The sequence below is a fragment of the Bubalus kerabau genome, chromosome 5, assembly GCF_029407905.1.
Source record: "Bubalus kerabau isolate K-KA32 ecotype Philippines breed swamp buffalo chromosome 5, PCC_UOA_SB_1v2, whole genome shotgun sequence".
Lineage (NCBI taxonomy): Eukaryota > Metazoa > Chordata > Mammalia > Artiodactyla > Bovidae > Bubalus > Bubalus kerabau.
Genome location: NC_073628.1, coordinates 49,756,824 through 49,777,900, shown reverse-complemented (window position 1 = coordinate 49,777,900; position 21,077 = coordinate 49,756,824). Strand labels below are relative to the sequence as shown.

General features: G+C 44.6%; 1 protein-coding gene and 1 pseudogene across 1 annotated transcript in view; both read right to left on the bottom strand.

Moving 5' to 3' along the window:
• Positions 1–21,077, bottom strand: part of FAT3 (FAT atypical cadherin 3) — a 694,359-nt gene that overhangs the window by 521,714 nt on the left and 151,568 nt on the right. The gene's annotated exons all lie outside the window — the stretch shown is intronic.
• Positions 14,980–16,189, bottom strand: LOC129652719 (septin-2-like; annotated as a pseudogene).

Below are 21,077 nucleotides of genomic sequence, written 5' to 3'. Positions count from 1 at the left end.
ACAGCTCTCACACTGCAGACCTTCAGAAGCACATCACATCACCCTCTGTCCTCGCCCCCACCCAGCCCCACTGGCGGGGGTCTCGCCATAGCCCAGGGGACTTGTGGGTCTGGGCACTCAGCACAGTTCTCAGCAGACACCAGCGTGTGCTTGTGAAAGGGAAAAATAAAGGGCATGCTGCTAAGTCACTTCAGTCGTGTCCTACTCTGTGTGACCCCATAGACGGTAGCCCACCAGGCTCTGCCATCCCTGGGATTCTCCAGGCAAGAACACTGGAGTGGGTTGCCATCTCCTTCTCCAGTGCATGAAAGTGAACAGTGAAAGTGAAGTCGCTCAGTCGTGTCTGACTGTTTGCGACCCCATGGACTGCAGCCTACCAGGCTCCCCTGTCCATGGGATTTTCCAGGCAAGAGTCCTGGAGTGGGGTGCCATTGCCTTCTCCGAATAAAGGGCATAAAAGATGCCAAATGGACAACAGATTTGGTTGCAGGGAAATTGTATTTCTTTCTGAGACAAAACAGAGCATAAGGTGTTAGAAGTTTTGCTGGCCAGGGAATAAAACAAGCAATCTTTTAACCTAATATATCTTATTGGAATTTCAATTTCTAAAACAATTCTCCCCACTTCAGCTTTATTGAGGTATAACTGGAATATGATAAATGTAGATTTAAGGTATACAACCTGATGATTTGACATATTTATATTTTGAAATAATTACCACAATAGAGTTAGTTAACAAATCCATCTCCTCACATAATTCTGTTTTTTGTGCTTGTATGTATGTGTGATTGGTTCACCAACTGGTGAACTGACTGGTTCAGGATTGAGAAAGGAGTACGACAGGGCTGTCTGCTGTCACCCTGTTTGTTTAACCTATATGCTGAGCACATCATGAGAAATGCCGGGCTGCATGAGTTACAACCTGGAATCAAGACAGTTGGGAGAAACATCAACAACCTCAGAAACATGGATATCATCATTCTAATGGCAGAAAGTGAAGAGGAACTAAAGAGCCTCTTATGAGGGTGAAGGGGGAGAGTGAAAGAGCTGGCTTAAGACTAAATATTAAAAAAAACTAAGATCATGGCATCTTGCCCCATTACTTCATGGCAAATAGAAGGGGAAAAGGTATAAGTAGTGACAGATTTCCTCTAATTGGGCTCCAAAATTACTGTGGATGGTGACTGCAGCCATGAAATCAAAAGACAATTGCTTCTTGGCAGGAAAATTAGGACAAACCTAGACAGTGTGTTGAAAAGCAGAGACATTGTGCTCGCTTCGGCAGCACATATACTAAAACTGAAAAGCAGAGACATGACTCTGCTGACAAAGTATAGTCAAGTATAGTATGAAGTATATAAAGTGTGTATGTATATATATATATAAAGTTATATAAAGTATAGTCAAGTCAAAGTATAGTCAAGGCTATGGTCTTCCCAGTGGTTATGTATGTTTGTGAGAGCCGAACTGTAAAGAAGGCAGAATGCCAAAGAATTGATGCCTTTGAACTGTGGTGTTAGCAAAGACCTGAGAGTCCCTTGGACAGCAAGGAGATCAATCCATTCAATCTTATGGGAAATCAACTCTGAATACTCATTGGAATGACTGATGTTAAAGCAGAAACTCCAGTATTTTGGCTTATGTAGACAGCTGACTTGCTGAAAAAGTCCCTAATGCCGGGAAAAATTGAGGGCAGGACAAGACAACATTAGAGGATGAGAAGGCTGGATGGCATCACTGATGAAATGAATATGAACTTCAGCAAAATTTGGTAAATGGTGAGGGACAGGGAGGCCTGGTGTGCCGAGTCCATGGGGTTACAAAGAGTTGGACACGACTGGGCGATGGAACAACAACATGTATGTGTGTACTGCTGCTGCTGCTAAGTCACTTCAGTCGTGTCCGACTCTGTGCAATCCCATAGACGGCAGCCCACCAGGCTCCCCCGTCCCTGGGCTTCTCCAAGCAAGAACACTGGAGTGGGTTGCCATTTCCTTCTCCAATGCAGGAAAGTGAAAAGTGAAAGTGAAGTCACTCAGTCGTGTCCGACTCTTAGCAACCCCATGAACTGCAGCCTACCAGGCTCCTCCGTCCATGGGATTTTCCAGGCAAGAGTACTGGAGTGGGGTGCCATTGCCTTACACACACACACACACACACACACACAAAACTTTGAAAAAGCTAGCTTAAAACTTAACATTTAAAAAACTTAGATCATGGCATCCAGTCCCATCACTTCATGGCAAATAGAAGGGGAAACAATAGAAACAGTGACAGACTTTATTTTTGGGGTCTCCAAAATCACTGTAGATGATGACTGCAGCCATGAAATTAAAAGATGCTTACTCTTTGGAAGAAAAGCTATGACACACCTACCTGGTACATTAAAAAACACAGACATTACTTTGCTGACAAAGGTCCATCTAGTCAAAGCTATGGTTTTCCTGGTAGTCATGTATGGATGTGAGAGTTGGACCATAAGGAAGGCCGAGCACCATAGAACTGATGCTTTTATACTGTGATGTTGGAGAAGACTCTCCAACTGTCCCTTGGACTGCAAGGAGATCCAACCAGTCAATCCTAAAGGAAATCAACCCTGAATATCCATTGGAAGGACTAATGCTGAAGCTGAAACTCCAAAACTTTGGCCAATTGATGCAAAGAGCTGAATCATTAGAAAAGACCCTGATGCTGGGAAAGACTGAAAGCAGGAGGAGAAGGGGATGACAGAGGATGAAATGGTTAGATGGCATCACTGACTCAATGGACCTGAATTTGTGCAAGCTCTGCGACATGGTGAAGGACAGGGAAGCCTGGCATACTGCAGTCCATGGGGTCGCAGAGTCTTTCACGACTGAGCGATCACTGAACAATGATGATGCATGTGTATGCGTAGTTAGAGCTTTTAAGATTATCTTAGTGATTTTCAAGTACACCTCACAGTATTGTTAACTATAATCAGGATGGTGACCCCTCTTACCCTAGCCCAACGCTTGCCTGTATCTGGAGACATATATTATTGTTGGGGCCTGCCAGGTGCTTACTGTTGTTGCTGTTCAGTCGCTCAGTCGTGTCCGACTCTTTGCAACCCCAGGAAATGCAGCACACAAGGCTTCCCTGTCCTTCACTATTGCCCAGAGTTTACTCAAACTCATGTCCATTGAGTCAGTCATGCCATCCATCTGGTCCTCTGTCATTTCCTTCTCCTCCTACCTTCAATCTTTCCCACCATCAGGGTCTTCTATGTTTTCTTTGCCCATCATTCTTTGCCTGTTGCTGACAGACACTTAAGTTGTTTCTACATCTTGGCTATAAAACACAATTCTTAATGAAAAGCATTCACAAAGAAGAGTTAGTCATTGCAGCATCAGGACGTTCAAACTTGAAAGCTAAATAATAATTTAGATTTGGAACTCTCCAGCATGAACAAAGGAATCATTCTGGGTAAAACATGCACAAAGCACCCTAGATTTTCTCTGAGAATAAAAAGGGAGGAGGCTGCACTTCTCAGAACTCCTCGACATGGTCCTCCACTCTCCCCTGGGTTCTCTCTTCCCCTTGCTGTTTGTTTATCTGCTTTGCCTTCCTCTGCCATTTCTAAACATAGAAGGATGATGAATCTGCCTTAATATCCCAGATAAAATCTTAAAGCTAAGGTGAGCAGGCATTTGCTTTATAAGCAAAGGGAAAGAGAATGAAAAATAAAATGTATACAATGTAAAAATACTCATGGAATTGGGAGTATAGGATTCTTGTCCTAAGGCTCTCAGTGGATACAGCTAAGAGTTTTCCTAAGTCCCAAACCTTTTTTGGACAGACTGATACCTCAGTCCCAAAGGGAGTATATCAAGTGGCTTCCTGGTTTTATTCTCAGCCAGGTTAATCTCTGGCTACCAGCATGTATTCCTGAGCACTAAAGATTAGTTAGGTCAAAATGCCTAATGAGCTCCAAGTAGATACAAGAAATACCAGTGAACAATTAAGTCACATTCCTTGTCCTTGTGGAGTTTCTAGACTAGGTACATGAAAAAGTACCTACCACACTGTTATGAGGAGCAGGGAGCAACAGAGAATGAGACAGTCAGATGGCATCACCGACTCAATGGACATGAGTTTGAGCAAACTCCTGGAGACAGTGCAGGACAGGGAAGCCTGGCATGCTGCAGTCCACAGGGTGGCAAGAGTTGGACACGACTTGGTGACTGAACAACAAGGCTGTGACGAGTGCCATGACGGGAGCTGTGGGCGCACCAAGAGGAGGGTGCCTGTGTCTCAGAGGAGGCAACCTTATACCGCAGTGCTCCCTTACCTCGACTTCCAACCTGAGCCTTCAAAGGCCTCGCTCCTCTGGTCTGTGCTTCAGACTCCAGGCCCCTCTCTGAAAAGACCACTTTCTGTTTCCCCTTAAACCTAGCTCTTCACCCACCAGCGCCCCCGCTTGGGGTCCCCTCCCCACTCGGTCATCCCCTCCTCAGGCCTTGATCTGGGTGCCAGGCCCCCTTGCCCCACGTGGCTGTTCCCAACTCTGCTCCAAAGGACAGTCTGCATCCTCACAACCCCCGTTCTTTTTCACATCACAATGCACGTTTTTTTTAAAAAAACAGTGCTTTGCATCCTGTAAAAACAAATTATGAATGTGTTTACTCTAATTTTTATAAATGGGTTTACTCTAATTTTTATAAATGTGTTTACTCTGACTTTATAAATGTGTTTACTCTGATTTTGTCTATCATTACTTCCAGACCATTAACTCTATGGACGTGAGGACTACACTCCAATTCTGTTACTATCTCACAACCAGGCCCACTGGAGAGGGAGAAAACAGTGGTAGGCGGGCCAGCACCAGGGAGGCTCCTACGTCTGTGCTCTTGTCTTCTAGGAAGATGCAAAGGAGCCTCCAAGGGGCCAGGATTAGGGTGAGACCAGCAAGGGACCTGTCCCAGTTATGAAACTTAAGTGGGTGCCCAAAAAGCCACCATAATCCAGACAGACACTGTCCTAAGGCAGCATTTTTCATGATAAAGTATCAAAATTTGAAATAAAGACAAGATCGGTATTACTGATTGCTCCTTCAACAACAGGCTGCAGTATGGTGAGGCATGGCATAGCTCTTGAAACATTTTTCTGGTCCTTACAGCTCAGGACAAAAAGAACCTGCTATTTGGTTTCTGGGTGACTTTGCAATGTATCTGCAGGGCAGGGTGATGGCTTCTCAGAGGGGCATTCCCTCCGTTATTCACAGAGAAACATGAAGTTTCCCATAATGTAACCATGGGTGTGTGCATGCTAAGGTGCTTCAGTTGTGTCTGGCTCTTGCAACCCCATGGACTGTAGCCTACCAGGCTCCTCTGTCCATGGAATTCCCCAGGCAAGAATACTGGAGTGGGCTGCCATGCCCTCCTGTAGGTGACCTGCCCCGCTCAGGGATCGAACCCAAGTCTCTTGTGTCTCCTGCGTTGGCAAGCGAGTTCTTCACCACTAGCATCACCCAGGAAGCCCTATGTACCTATAATACAGTGCTTTACCTTTACAACATCCATAACACGTATCTAATGAGAGGGGAAATACTGGGCGCACGTGTCCTGTGTGTGAATGAGCGTGTTTCTGCAGTGTGTAAAGGTCACTGCCTCGCAGTGTGATTCTACATTTCATCTATTTGTCTCACTAGCAATGGTTCTTTGGACCGGTAGCAAGCACGCTGTGTATCATGGGACCCTAAATACAGACAGATATACTTTCTAATACTGTTTTCAGACAGTTGTCAATTTCACATGTATGCTCTCTTGCCTGCTAAAAGATCACTGTTAAAACAGTGAGATCCAAACCCACAAACACTCCCGGTAAGGCAGCAGCACTCCCAACCCATTCATTTGTGTGATTCTGACAGCTGCGTAATTAGTCCAGCCCTGCCGCCTGCCTGTGGGTCAGAGTCGGACCCGTGCCGAACACGACAGTGAACAGATCAGTGCTGTGATTCAGCAGAGACCTGATTTCCCAAATGTCACCTCCCTTTGAAACACATCACTCATTCACTAGAAAATAAAAACACATCAACAAGTGCCGGGGAACAAACAAGAGCTTAATTATCTGTTCTCTCTTTAATGTGTGGATTCAATATTTACGCTTCCATTTCTCGAACCTCTGAAAGAGATTCAAAATCCATTTCACAGGACTCACTTTACAGAGCACTGCTAAAATTAAGCTGTGCCCAAGTATCCAAGACAGGCATCACTGGAGGCAAAACGAGGACAGAGAACAGCTGCTTTTCAAAGTTGGCTGATAAGTAGGTCTCTGGCAGCAATAAACCCTGGGCTAAAGACAAAGCAAAGCAAAACATATTTTTTCTTTGTCTTGCACTACCATAGCTCTTCTTGTTTAGTATCACAATTTGAAGGAGCTCCAGGCTTGCAGACGAGGCATACAAAGTTCAAGATCAACTAGCATTTGAAGCAACTACAGAAACACATCCCTGCACCAGCCAGCTTCCTGTTTCTGATCCTCTGGACCCCCTGGGAAACGTGAGTTTGATGTTTTGCCAGAGAAATGCATGGTGACATCACACCAGTGTTGGCTGTTCCCCCAGCTGAACAAGCAAGGTACTCGCTCTCCCCTCAAATGAGCAGGAAGGCAATGAGACCCCATCTGCTCGAATTTGAAAGGTTTGACCAGAATGATCCATGTAGTACTTTTGGTTCATTCCATCATCAAATACTTCCAAGCCCGTCCTCTACTCCAGGAGCAGACAGGGAAGTTAAAGAGCATTTCCAAGAACAGGAGGTGCTTATTCAACGGAAGCTGACAATAGCCCAGAAGACGGCCATGCATGGTGTCCTGCGGCGGACTCTGAAGACGACTTAGGCTCAGAGGCGCGCTGTGGTTTCCCCAAGCTGCAGAGCCGGCCAGGGGAGGGAGTCAGACCCCCAAAGCCCCCTGCACATTCACGTTCCCTGATTCAATGCTCCTCACCTCCTCAGCACTACGGGAGAAGCTCTCAGGACCAACTGGAAGACCCCATGGGCTACGGGGTGCTCGGAACCCTCCACGTGCATAAAGCAGGTTCTGAAGCCGCAGGCTCTGCCAGCGGAGCACGCACCCTGCGGCGAAATCATGCGCCAGCGCCACCCCATTCAGGCATCCGTCCTCGCCTGGCTGCGCTCTAACAGGTCCGTGCCCTGCTCCCTGACAGATGGAGCCACGCCCCAGCAGACTCCTGCACAGAGGGTCACAGGACTGGAACAGAGGACAGTCTGCACGTCAAGGTTGTCAACCAATGTCATCTTAATATAGGGATCTGTAACCAACTGTCTCAAACACTTTATGATAAATAGTTGCAGATGCTGCTTCAATTCAAATGTAGCGAGCAGTCATCAAGGGCCTGCGCTTGGCCCGCAGAAGTCAGGCGCAATGCTGGTTGATGAATTTTGCTGAATGAAAGCAACGGGCTAAAGGCTGATGGAATCGCAGTGCAAGGACTCCTGTGTCCCCCTTGAGCCGGGCTCAGCTGTCCGGCAGCCTGCTCAGAGCCCAGACCGTGCAAAGCGATGCTGCAGCTTGTCAGTTCCCCCAGTAGGGCATCACACCGTATAAAAGCCCAACACGGAAGACACCCCTGGGAGGCCAATGAAAATGATCTTTCAAAGGACAGTCATAATGGCCCGCACCACTTAGAGTGAGGGACACAGAGGAAAAGTCTCTCTGCTGTGGCTGGGAAGGGCAGTCAGAAAAAAGGGGGTGCAGAGGCAGTACTGAATTTCTCAATTTTCATGGCAAAATACAGAAAACAAGTTCGACCTCATGCATATGATCTTTCTTCCCTACTGAGAAAGTGGTGTAAAAAAATATACATTACTAATTCTGGAAACTAAAAAAATATATATTCCTTAAAAAGAAATCAGACAAATGAACTTATTTACAAATCAGAAATAGACTCACAGACTTAGTTGCCGAGGAAAAGGAATAGTTAGGGAGTCTGGGATGGACAGGTACACACTGCTAATATTTAAAATGGATAACCAACAAGGACCTACTGGAACTTGCACATGGAACTCTGCGCAATGTTATGTGGCAGCCTGGATGAGAGGTGAGTTTGGGGGAGAAAGGATACATGTCTATGTATTGCTGAGTCCCCTTGAGGTGCACCTGAAATTATCACAACCTTGTTACTCAACTATTTGTTGCTGTTTAATCGCTAAGTCCTGTCTGACTCTTTTGCAACCCCATGGACTGTAGTCTCCCAGGCTCCTCTGTCCATGGGATTTTCCATGGGATTTACCAGGCATCGAACCCATGTATCCTGCGTTGGCAGGTGGATTCTTTAAGGAAGCCCATTAATTGGCTATACTACAATCCAGAATAAAAAGTTAAAAAAATTTTTTTTAAATAAAGAAAATGACTCCACAGAAAAGGCAACTATAGAAACCTACATAGTCAGGGACAAAGTGTACAAGTAAATGTCAGAATCTGGAAAGAGCAAGGGAAATGCTGCTTCCAAATATAGATTAATGGGCATTGTGGCATTTATTATTTATCAGTTAAGCCCTGTACAGTTCTACCCACTGCTTCAAATCCCTATGGCAAAAATACAATGACATTCCATTAGTTAAAACAGAACAACCAAGCTGGAATAGCACAGTCTCATTATAGCACTGTTTACCATGGGAGAAAAAGGTTGGAAACCACCTAACAAGAGGCGGTGTTTAGGGGAAAACTGGGGATTTCCTTCTGGTCATAAGTAAGAGGCTTTGAAGGAGGAGGTGATGCTTTTTCTCTTACCTGTCTCTGTGAGAGGTAGGTACACTGCTGGCTTAATTCTGACCCAAGGCTCTAATACGATGTTTCAGTTTGTTCACTATAATGTTGTTTAATCACTAAGTCATGCCCGACTCTAAGTCACGTGACCTGATGGACTGTAGTCTGCCCTCTGTCCATGGGACTTTCCAGGCAAGAATACTGGAATGGGTTGCCATTTCCTGCTCCAGGGGATCTTCCCGCCCCAGGGATCAAACCTGTGTCTCCTGCATTGGCAGGCAGGTTCTTTACCACTGAGCCACCTGGGAAGCCCTATTTTAATGTATAATTATATTAAGTAGAGTGCTATTCTGGGAGGTCAGACTAATTTGGGTGACGTCTCTTTAAAAATATATTTTAAAAATTGTATCTGGCTGCACTGGGTCTTGGCTGCAGCAGCACATGTCAGCTCTCAGCTGACCAGCAGGATCCGGTTCCCTGACCAGTGACCGAATCTGGGCCTCCTGCATTGGGAGTGAAGAGTCTCAACCACTGGACCCCCAGGGAAGCCCTCTAAATGAGGTCCTCTTGATAATTTTTTTTTTAAGGCAAGGACATTGATATCCATCTATCAGCCATTCTCTCCCAGTTCTCTGGGCAAGCAAGTTGGGCAGGCTCTTTGCTGCAAAGGAACTTACGTATAGCTACCAGAAGCTCCAAGGAGTGGTTACAACCACACACCTGCACGGCTAGCTTCTCAAGGCTCACAGGTCGAAGTCATACCGGGCCATCCATGTGGTATTCCCATATGAAACACTTTCACATTTCCTCTTGGCCTATTTGTATTTATATATCATATTTATCACCTACAGTGTCTACTTCAAGGATTTTTCCCAGATGCCCCCCACTCACACAGCTTTTGGACCTTGTCTGACAGCTTGGGGCACAGGGCCACAGCCTCAAAGAGACAAGGGTTCCAGCAACGGGCAACACAGAGAAAGTCTGTGCTGCTAACGGAAGTTCTTTCTAGTCCTCATCTGCAGGATCTCCGGTTTAGCTTGCCTTGCCTGTTGTCTGTATCATATCCTTTACTCCATCTGCCCTCACTCTTAGATTTGCTTCCTGGAACAGCCTTGCTCTTCTTCCTCCTCTGTCCAGGAAGTGGTGACAGTCCCACCTTGGCCCTCACCTCCTAGCTGCAGATCGTGACCAACCTCAGCACTTTACACGGAGACCAACACTGGAAAGAGCTGCATGCTCTTTAGGCATAAGATAGTTTCATCATAGTGCTATTTGCCAAGGCACACGCACAGAAAAAGCACCAAATGCTCAGAGGTGGGTGATGACTGAATGAATTACAGTGCATCCATACAACAGAATAGTATGTAGTCATTAAGAAAGTATGAAGTCATTTGTTATTGAGAAACATTTATTAACAGATAAAAATCTACCCACAAATGATAAAAATAGGCTGTAAACAAGATGCATAGTATAATTCCATTTTTAGAAAATTCATATATGCACACAGCAAGACAAAGATATGAAGAGCTCTACATCAAAGTATTGAGTGAGTGAGTGAAGTTGCTCAGTCATGTCTGACTCTTTGCAACCCCGTGGACTGTAGCCTACCAGGCTCCTCTGTCTGTGGGGTTCTCCAGGCAAGAATACTGGAATGGGTTGCCATTTCCTTCTCCAGGGGATCTTCCCAACCCAGGGATCGAACCCAGGTCTCCCGCATTGCGGGCAGACACTTTACCATCTGAGCCACCAGGGAAGCCCTACCATACTTATCTCTGAGTAGTGTGATCATGGATTTCAATGTTCCCCATCACTTTGTTCACTTTGCTTATTATATTTATAATTTTTTTACTATCTGCAAATCAATTTCAAGATCCCAAACTAAGGAATGGAGCCAGAGTTTAGATCCTAGCTCCGTTTAGGTCATCTCACTCAAGAATTCATATTTTGTACCACCAGTCAGTTAACAGAACTTGTGCTGAATAGTAGCCCCAATGAAAAACACCACACTCACAAAATGAAATTCTTTCCACCCAAACTCACGCCATATTCCCAAGCTGGCAGAAGCAAACTGTCAGTGTTTTCCTCGATTTGATTTCCCAGATCACTGCCTACAGGAAGCCATGCTTCAGTCTGGAAAACATCAGCCCATGAATTAACAACATAATTACCGCATGATATCAGCTGACACTGCACAGTAGTGAACAGGTGTCCTGGTAGAGTAAGATTAATGAAGTGACTGCAGCAGGAGCTTGTCAGAGTCACAATTTCTGGTAACAGAGAGAGCTGTCATGTTGAAATTGCAGGGTCTGGATAAACTGAAAGTAGACTCAGAGAATTATCTTGACTCTCCCAGCCTAAGTTCAAACTATTCCCTGATTTTTAGAAAAGAAATGTTATAACCATCACATTTACAGAAAGGAAGAAAGTATTTTAACACCTCAGTTGACAAAGATATTCAGAGATGTTCCTTGAAGCACATTCTCTTGCAGTAGTTGGTCTACAGCCATCCTACCATGACTACCCAAACTCAGCTTCCATTCAGATCCTGGAAGGTTGTGAATTCTTCAGTGAAGAGCACACAGGGATCCCATGTTCTGTAACAGCATGGGTTCCAGCACTGAACACAACTCACAATGGTGGAAGATCAGTCAAAATTTCCTAACCTGACTAAGCCTTAGTTTTCTTATCTATACGATGAGGCAATTAATAGAATTGTAACAATTAAAAGAGATACTGAATATTAATAGGGCTTGGCCCATGGAAAACAAAGAAAGGTTGTCTATGACTATTATCAGCTATTTTCTGTAGATACCTGTACACATACCTGCTTAAATTATACTGCATTTGAAATTTTTCTAGCCCTCAAAGACCAGAACAATGTTCCAGCAAAATACCTTTCTTTAAAATCACACATCCAACTGTCTGTCAGGCTTCCAACACACTCAAGGGCCTACCCTAAGTAAAATTAAACGTTATGTTGACAAGGTTAAACGAGGTTTATGGATATCTTCCTGCTGATTTTCATTAACTCATGAAGATTTACCCAATCGTGCTCCCTCTCCATTGGGAAAACTTGATACTGGAGCTGAATGCAGCTGAAACAATCAAAGAAACAGAAAATGTGTGCGTACAGGTCTCTTATCAACTGATCTGCATTCCAGATGAGTTGACGGGAGTCAAGGAGAACTGGTCACACAGAACTCCTGGAAACAAGCCCTGGGAAGGCTTTCCCACTGAGGCCATCTTGGGAAGGACCTGCACCAGCCAGAATAGTGGCCACTGGCCACATGCGGCTACTGAGTTGTTGATATGGAGCCGTCTGAACTGCAGAATGTTAAACGCAAAATACGTGCTGGATGTTGAAGACTGAGTAGGAACAAATGGTAAAAATGTAAGGTATCTTTAAGAAGATATTTTAATATAACTTTTATATTTTTAATATTAATATACCTAGTAGGTTAATAAGTGAAGTGAAAGTGTTAGTCATTCAGTCATCTCTGACTCTTTGTGACCCCATGGACTGTAGTCCACCAGGCTCCTCTGTCCATGGAATTCTCCAGACAAGAATGCTGGAGTGGGTTGCCATTTCCTTTCCAAGGGGTCTTCCCAACCCAGGGATTGAACCCAGGTCTCCTGAGTTGCAGGCAGATTCTTTGCTGTCTGAGTCACCAAGGAAGCCCAGTAGGTTAGTAGAATCTATTTCTAAAATTATTTTCACCTGAGGTGTTTTTTTTTTTTTTGCCCATTTAACTAGAAAACTAAAAATCACATAGTGTGGTTGTCTATCTGTTGGATCTATTGTCTATCTATTGGGTAGTGCTGATTCAGACCATGAGGTTCACAAGTCATACATGGTGTACAACATTTTGTTTCCCTTAAATGGGTGATCATTTATCAGACAGTTATTATGTGTTACAGTGAAACAAAATTGGGATAGGCAATAAAATAATACCTTGGACAAGAGTGCCCGTCAATAAATGTTAGCTATTTATGTATAATTCTTATGTTGAATAAGCAAAAGTGAGTTGAATAAGTTAAACAGTAAAAGTGTAAGCTGAAATAAGAAAAAGTTCTTTGGTCCAAGATTTCTCTGAGCCACTGCTCTACTTTATATGAAATTTCAAACTCAAAAAAGATATGTGGCTAGTGTTTTTCAGACTCATTGGATCACATCATTTTTATCCTTTTTTTCTTTTTGAGTGCCTTAAGGGACTTTTTTTTTTTTTTAATGTTTTGGGACCCCAGTCTTTATTTGGACTGCAAAGAGACAAAAACAAGGAATCTTCCATTTAGAACCAGAGAACCTGAAATTTGATTAGCACAATTAAATAATCCAAAGAAAGTGGAAATGACATTTTGCCGGGCCTAACATACACAGTACACTGTGGTACATAATAAATAATTAATTTATAGCATTTGTTTTTATTAGTGAACAGGATGAAAAGCAGCATTTGAGCAATAATTTGTCTTACTCTGACTGATTCACTGAGCCCAGGCTCTAAGGATATCTTTTGATTAATTTCTTAAACATTCACATCTTCTCAAAGCTGATTCATTCTGGGTGAGAAGACAGCTAATGAGCAGTACTGTGAATAGTAGTTGGTAGAGATCAACAATAAAACAAGCACATCAATTTAGGGTTACCACAGTGGATGTTTATAGGGAAGTTATCACCTGCCCTCTTGTTAGTTATTTCCATCAAAGAACTAATATGTGCTTGTTTTCTTTAGCATTAACTGAATCACAGTGTACAGGTCATTACAGCACCACCCCTGTGGGTACTTGTTCCCATCACAGCACTACAGCAACCTTTACATGCTTTTTAGGAAATCTCTTCTCTGCTGTAATCTTTTTTTTTTTTTTAATATCTAAACAATAGTGATTTATTGGTAAAAGGTTAGTTTCAATGGACACAAAATTGCTGTGTAAAATAAGTTTTCAAAATACATTTTTATAGGTAAAGTTTTATCTCTTAGTAAAAGAGCGATTATCTATTAGAAAAGGTATTTAGATTGGGGGTTTGAAAGTGTAGGTCCACCCACACCCACGCATCCATTAGGTGGCACCTGGCACCAAGTAGACTATATTGGGCTTACTACGTCTACCGCTTTCGAGTACTGCCACCCCACCCCCTTTTTAAACGACAGCTTTTACTAGCATAGTTGATAAAAGCCAAAATACCCTGAATAACTGGTCCTGCAGGGAGGTACCCTAAGGTCACGGAACACTTGGTTAAACCTGTACACTGCACCTAAAGCTATGGCTCTGACCGCTCGCACTCAGGCAGCAGTACAAGGGCGGTCGGGGGCACCAGACGGCCTCCTGCAGCACACCTGGCCCGCTGTCCCCATCTCCCTCCCTGCCTGGGTGGCCTCAGCCCCGGAGCTCAGCGCTTCTCCACGTCAGCCCCCGGGCTCTAGTGGGATGAGAACACCAAGCCAGCACCCACCCGCTCCAGTCTCCTTCCATGTGTCACTTCTGGGGACCGCTCAACCGCAGGGCAAGGAAACCAGCCAGCGCGGTGCCAGCCGTCAGCCAGCCCACGGAGCAAGTCTGAAAGAGCCTTTACTCTCAAGCCACCTGTGGACAAGTTTGTGTAACATGTAAGGAAGGAAACCACGGCGGCTAAAAATGGATGGGACAGGCCACACACTGCTGTCTGCCTGAAAACCATTCAGGATGGGATCAGTCCAAGTGAAGCCAAACCAGGAGTTAAAAAAATGACCTCAGAATTCAAAGACTTTTTAAAAAACTCACCCCAACAGCCTGTTTGTGAAAAAGCTATTTAAGTATAAACATGTATCTAATTAGATTTCTTTTCATTTGGTAAACAGATAATGTGCAGATGAATTAACAGTATGGAGTTATAGCAGCAAAACTGGTTTTACGTGCTGTGCTCAGACAAAAGCAAGGCAGGGAAGCAGGTGCCAGGGCTTGGTGAGAAACGGCCTCATACCCAGGCAGCTCGTCCTTCTGTGTTCATGTCTCTACTGCTCAGGAACATTCTCGAAAATCTGAATGTTCTGGAAGTAAATCACGATTAGTTGGTTAGACCAGTCAAACCAAACTCACCTACTAACTATACGTGCTGACTGGTCCCTGGGAACCGATGCTAGTGTTAGCGGTTACTTCAAGTGGAATAAGAAGGAAGATGGACAGTTCACCTCACAAAATATCAAGTATAACATCACAATGTAATGTAAATGTTAAGGTACTTCATACAAAACAACACATCAAAAGTTAAAAAAAATAAATACATTCTCAGGCACAGGCACTATGAAATGTGGACAGGCACCCCTCCAACAGTCTTGCAAATATGCAGCTGTGTTACTCATGGGAATATTTATCTTGCAAAGTGTTTCCTCACACGTGGTGCCCGTGGACCTTGCCATCACTGTCGCTGGCCTGCAGCTACAGCTGCCCCTTCATCGAGGTGATCATCTCTTGCATGCGGTGGAACTCAGCTTCCTTTTCCAGAAAAATCTGGTCTTTATTCATGTCCTCATTTTCCACCTTTCTGCCACCTCTCTTGAGCCTCTCTGATCAGAAGTTTTCATAGTGAAGGTCCTGGGTCACCTCTTGGAGATCCTGCACGTGAGTGATGAACATCATCCTCAGCTTCAGAAAGTCCTTGTGCTCCAGGTTCTCCACCTCCAGGATGGCTCAAGGGTAGAGGCGGCCTCTGACCTTCTTGCCTTGGGCTTCAATCAGCTGATTGGATCCAACCACAGAGAAAGGGATGCTGCTCTTGAGAAGTCTAGTCTGCTCTTTGAAATCTTCATCTTCGCCAGACTCTGCATCAGGTTAGTGATAGATTCTGACGTCATGTTCCTCGATTTCATCCAGAATCCTTTTCTTCAGGTGCTCCTGCTCCTTCAGTGTGCGTGTGTAGCCTTTCTCAACAACAGGCACAGTGTTCGCCTTGCTGTGTATTGCCTTCACAAACGCAACATCCAACGGCTGAAGTCTGTGTCTGAAAGGGGAAATGAGGTAAGAGCAGCAGTGCACCCTGTTACCGATGATGCGCCTCTGTTCAGACCACTCTCATCTGCAGGCGCTGTTCAAATTGCCATCAATGTAGGAGATGACTGTTTTAAAGCAGTCCCTGCAGTTGATGGTGTCCCCGAAGCCCGGTGTGTCCAGCATGGTCAGACGCAGCTTGACCCCTCGCTCTTCAGTTTCAACAGTCGAAGCCTCAATTTGAAGAGTTCTTGCAATTTTCTCTGCAGCTCCAGGTAAGACTCTTTCTGGGTAGAGGTCAGTCAGCAAGATGAGGTTTATGAGCATCGACTTTATGAGACCCAATTCACCGACCACCACTAGTGTGAATTCAAAACCTTTTTTCACTGATTTTCGATGAACTTGATTTGGGAAGATTTGCAAATCCAACATATCCAGGAGTTTCTGGATTTATAAACGGAGTTGATTGTTCCTTAGACATTTTTAGCAAAGTTTCGTCAATTGCAGACTCACCAGAGAACTAAGACCGACTGACCACGCGCAGTGCACCCACCCAGCGCCCACCCTTGGCTGTAAGCTTTACCAACCACCACTTGGTAAAGTTACTTGGTTGAGTTACTGATCAACCCATCCTCAGTGGCAAAGATGTCTATGATGCTCTTCACAAAGACTAAGGACTTTCATCGATCTCTCTCTGCCTCTTTGCAGAGATTCCTAGGGAGCTTCCCAGGCAGCGCCAGTGGGAAAGAACCCACCTGCCGATGCAGGAGACATGAGACGAGGGTCATCCCTGGGCTGGGAGATCCCCCAGAGACAGAAATGGCAACCCACTTCACTGTTTTTGCCAGAAAATACCATGGACAGAGAAACCTGGTGAGCTACAGTGCATGGAGCAGCAGTGAGTCAGACAGACTGAGTGACTAAGCAGTAGGAGACTGCTGACGCCTTGATCATTCCCTTGAAGGTGTGTATATCACTGTAAAATCTGTGTTCTTACAGCTAGAAGGATATCCTACTGACAGATACTATCACTTGCATACTTTTTGACAGCAGTTCCAACACTGTGAAATAAAGACCAGAATGAGCCTAGAGGAAGCACGTGCCCTTTACAAGAGCTCAGCCACAGACAGTATGTACAGATAGAACCCTAATACGCGTCAGCCGAGATAACACCTACAGTCTGCCTAGATAGAAAGTGAAAGTGAAGTGGCTCAGTCGTGTCCAACTCTCTGCGACCCCGTGGACTGTAGCCCACCAGGCTCCTCTGTCCATGGGACTCTCCAGGCAAGAATACTGGAGTGGGTTGCCATTTCCTTCTCCAGGGGATCTTCCTGACCCAGGGTTGAACCTGGTCTCCTGCATTGCAAGCAGACGCTTTAACCTCTGAGCCACCAGGGAAGACCCAGACAGACAGAACCGCATCCTAATGGACTGTTCTCCTTTCCCCCTCTCTCATCTATCTGTCAGCCTAACTATCTATATACATTTAAAGACAATTGCTGAGAAAATAGTGCTATAAAGAGTCAGAGTTGTTTGGAGAAACGTTTAAAAAGACATATGTTCAAAATATTCCTTGCCCATTTTTCAGGCAGGAACTTGTGACCAATTCATACTAGGCACTTTCACAGCTTAGGAAAAGAAGATACACATCAATAATTACTGGGGTCTCAAAGTTTTTGTTGCAAAATTTAATGTAGCCTCCAACTAATTTTTTTTCTCCCCTATAAAGAAGTTATTTTTTAAGTTCTCACCCCTGTTCATTAATTTGGTTGCCAATCATTCACATCCCTCTATTTCACATGATGGATGCTACCAAGAAAAATAAAAGGAAAATGCATTATTAAATTTCAGAGAAGTATCGACATGCGTGTGATAAGAACATCCAAATACCGCCATGCTCACATAACTAATGCTCACTTCCCCTCATTCAAAAAGGGCTGCTTCTTGCTTCCTTTAATGTCTTTCATAAATTTGTTCTCCAGGGACTGCTGGCTGCTGTTAATTACGCATATCAACTCCCGCTATGCCAGAGGAAACTTAATTATTCTAATTTTCAAGGTCATAGACATATCCAAAGGTGCTGGTTTGACAGTCCAAAGAATATCTGAGCTCAAGGAAATCAGAAGCAGGACTTGCCGTGGAAGGCTGGTTACACCCTTATCCACAGAGCAGTGCGGGTTTGCTAGCTTCCCAGCCCGAATTAAATTGTTCAGGACAAGCTACCCCCGAGTGACCGGCCAATGACCCTGGCCATAAATAGGAAACATTTCTTTGCAACATGTGGGAGGGCAGTTTTCTTTCTAGGGTCCTTCAAAGCTGCAACTTCTTTCCTACAGGCAAGAGTTTACCTTTGCAAAATCACTTAAACCTTCTTGCTTAACCACTGAGGTTTCGGCCATGAAGACAGAAAAGAGAGAAAGAAAGGAAATGCTCTGCAGAATTTCAAATAAAAGTTGTTCTACAGTTTCTGGGAAAAAGTAACTCCAGAGTAAATTTCCAGAAACTGACCAGCAAGAATCAGAATCCTGTTTTAAATCATCCTGATTTCTTGAGGAATCCTTAACTGGAGGCCCAAGATTACTGGATTTTCATTATTGTAATTAAAAGATGAGTTTCTAAACAATGCACATCTATCTGGATAATAATATGTCAAGGGAACATAACATAAAAAGTGAACACACTTTCAGTTTAGCAAAGGATATTTTAAGCTCCAGAGTAATTTTAAGTGGTAAATTTTAAGTGGTAATTAAGTGGCAAAGAACCTGCCTGCCAATGCAAGAGACAGAAGAGACCTGGGGTCAATTTCTGGGTCAGGTGATCCCCTGGAGGAGGGCATGGCAACCTGCTCCAGTGTTCTTGCCTGGAGAATCCCATGGACAGTGGAGCGTGGTGGGCTGCAGTCCTTGGGGTTGCAAAGAGTTGGACACGTCTGAAGCAACTTAGCTCACATGCATGTAAGTACAATTCTGGGATTTTATGGCTTCTGGAATATAACTTCTTATTCACTGGAAGTAGATTCTAAATTCCCAGGTCGAGTTCTGCTTGTAAGATTTACCTTTTTCCTCCTGTTTTCCAAGTCTTGCTGCTGCTAATTGCTTCCAGCCCTGTGTGGTTCATAAAGCCTTCAGTACGCAGAGGCTGTGCCACTACGTTTCCTCTAGGGCCTTTATCTAGCTCATTCATAAAGGTCTTCCAGGAAGCCTCCGGTGGAAATTGTACCCATAAATCCCTCCACCGTCACCCACCCCTCCCCACAAAGCCCCAAGGAAGCTGAGCTCCGAACATGAACACAATTGGAGAGCAAGTTCTCACCCCTGCAGGATATTGTGTAAGCTGTCCTTAAAGAAGATGCCATTCAGCTATCTAATGCCAAAAGTTTAAAAAATGCAATTCAAAATGTAAATAGTAAGCACCGTGATAATCACACGGGAAAGAAGGGAATTTAAAACAACAAAACGTTTCAAAACATTTACTGGGTCCTCAGCTGGCCTGTCAAAGCTGAGAACATCAGGTCAGGCAGGAGGTGTACAGATGGTTGTCACAGTCCGTTGGTGCTAGGGCAGCATTCCTCTCTGGCTAAGGAGTTGGCATTGCTGGGCAAGAGATGGCATGGGGAAGGAAAACAAAGTGAAAGTGTTAGTTGCTCAGTTGTGCCCCACTCTTTCAGACCCAACAGACCGTAACCCACCAGGCTCCTCTGTCTGGAATTTACCGGGCAAGAGTACTGGAGTGGGTAGCCATTCTTTTCTCCAGGGCATCTTCCCAACCCAGGGATCGAACCTGGGTCTCCTGAATTGCAGACAGATTCTTTACTGTCTGGCCACTAGTGAAGATGATGGGGAAGAAAGCCGATAATCTGTGGTCTAAAAGCAAATTTCTCAGACATGGGCTTTGGTGTACCAGATCAGTCAGTTTGGAGGGAAAGAAGTCTAGCGGCCAGGAGAATTTCATGAGAAGAAAGTGACCCATATTATGGAAGACAAGCCCACTAGAACTTTCAGCAGAGAGTTAACAACAAAAACAGAGGTAGCAAAATTAAAAGAGAAAAGACCGACCTATTCTTCTTGGACAGTTTATGTAAAATTATGGTTTGGATTCTAAAGGATGAATGACCTTTTACAGATCTTTTCTATGTCAAGATTCCAATTTTTCCATGTGGAGAAAATCTCTGACTCAGCCTAAGGTAGGAGAGTGAAAGGATTGTATTGAAATTTCAGCTCCACTGCTAAGGAGCGGTTGAAGCCTTTTGCAAGTTACCGAGTTACTCTGTGCCTCGGTTTTGTCATCTGAACTTTATCCTACACTGTTTTCATGGGGACATATTTTCCCAAAACATGCTCCTATGGCCTCTCTCCAACACTTGAGTCATTCCATTCATCTCCAGTGGGAGTGACACGTGGTTAAAGCATACTGGGGAGAAAACTGGACACACTCCATTCAGCTCCACACCCTTCCTCCTGAAACTGAGCGGTCCACAGAGAGGCCCAGTGCAGCTGCCCCTCCCAGGCCTTGGACACCACTGGGGTCAGGGGACCAGCTGAAGAAGCTTCCACTGCATTTGGGACTGGCATGTTCAAGTCCTAAATCTGGGGTTCATTCTTTGGAAGCTCTTTTGGCTCTGATAGTAACCTACATCAGCTACCTTAGCATCTCTACAATGAAGATGATATCCTGGCCTCCATCTTTGCTCTTTTATTTCCCAAACTGTTCAGAATTCAGGCTGAGAGGGGCAATGCTCTTTCGTGGTCTCTCTCAGGTATCCCCACCAATCTGCAGGCTAGAGATCAGGTTGGTGTGAAGAGTGAATGAGGCGGCATCTGAAACCACCTATCACAAAGTCCCATTCAGAGTCAGATTTCACAAAAAGTTGGCTGGATCAGAATCTTGCATCCTCTTGCTGAACTGTTCACCTCCACGCCAACAGGCCAGCCAGCCACAAGGATCTCCAGACTCAACACTAGCCTGGCACCTGCCTAGCCACATGCTGCCCTTGGGAACTATCCGGGTAGCAAAATCTGATCTTTGTAGTATATCTTAGAGCAAAAGCACAAAAAACTTAACAACAGAATTCAGAGATCAGTGGCTCTAAATTGAGTTTGAAAGTGAAAGTGTTAGTCACTCAGTCATGTCTGACTCTTTGTGACCCCATTGACTGTATCCTGCCAGTCTCCAGATCCATGGAATTCTCCAGGTAAGAATACTGGAGTGGGTAGCCATTCCTTTCTCCAGAGGATCTTCCGATCCAGGGATCAAACCCGGGTCTCCCACACTGCAGGCAGATTCTTTACCATCTAAGCCACCAGGGAAGCCCACAAAGTAGGTTTAGTGACAAGTCAAATCCCAGAAACTGAATGAAAAGAGCTGGGGAG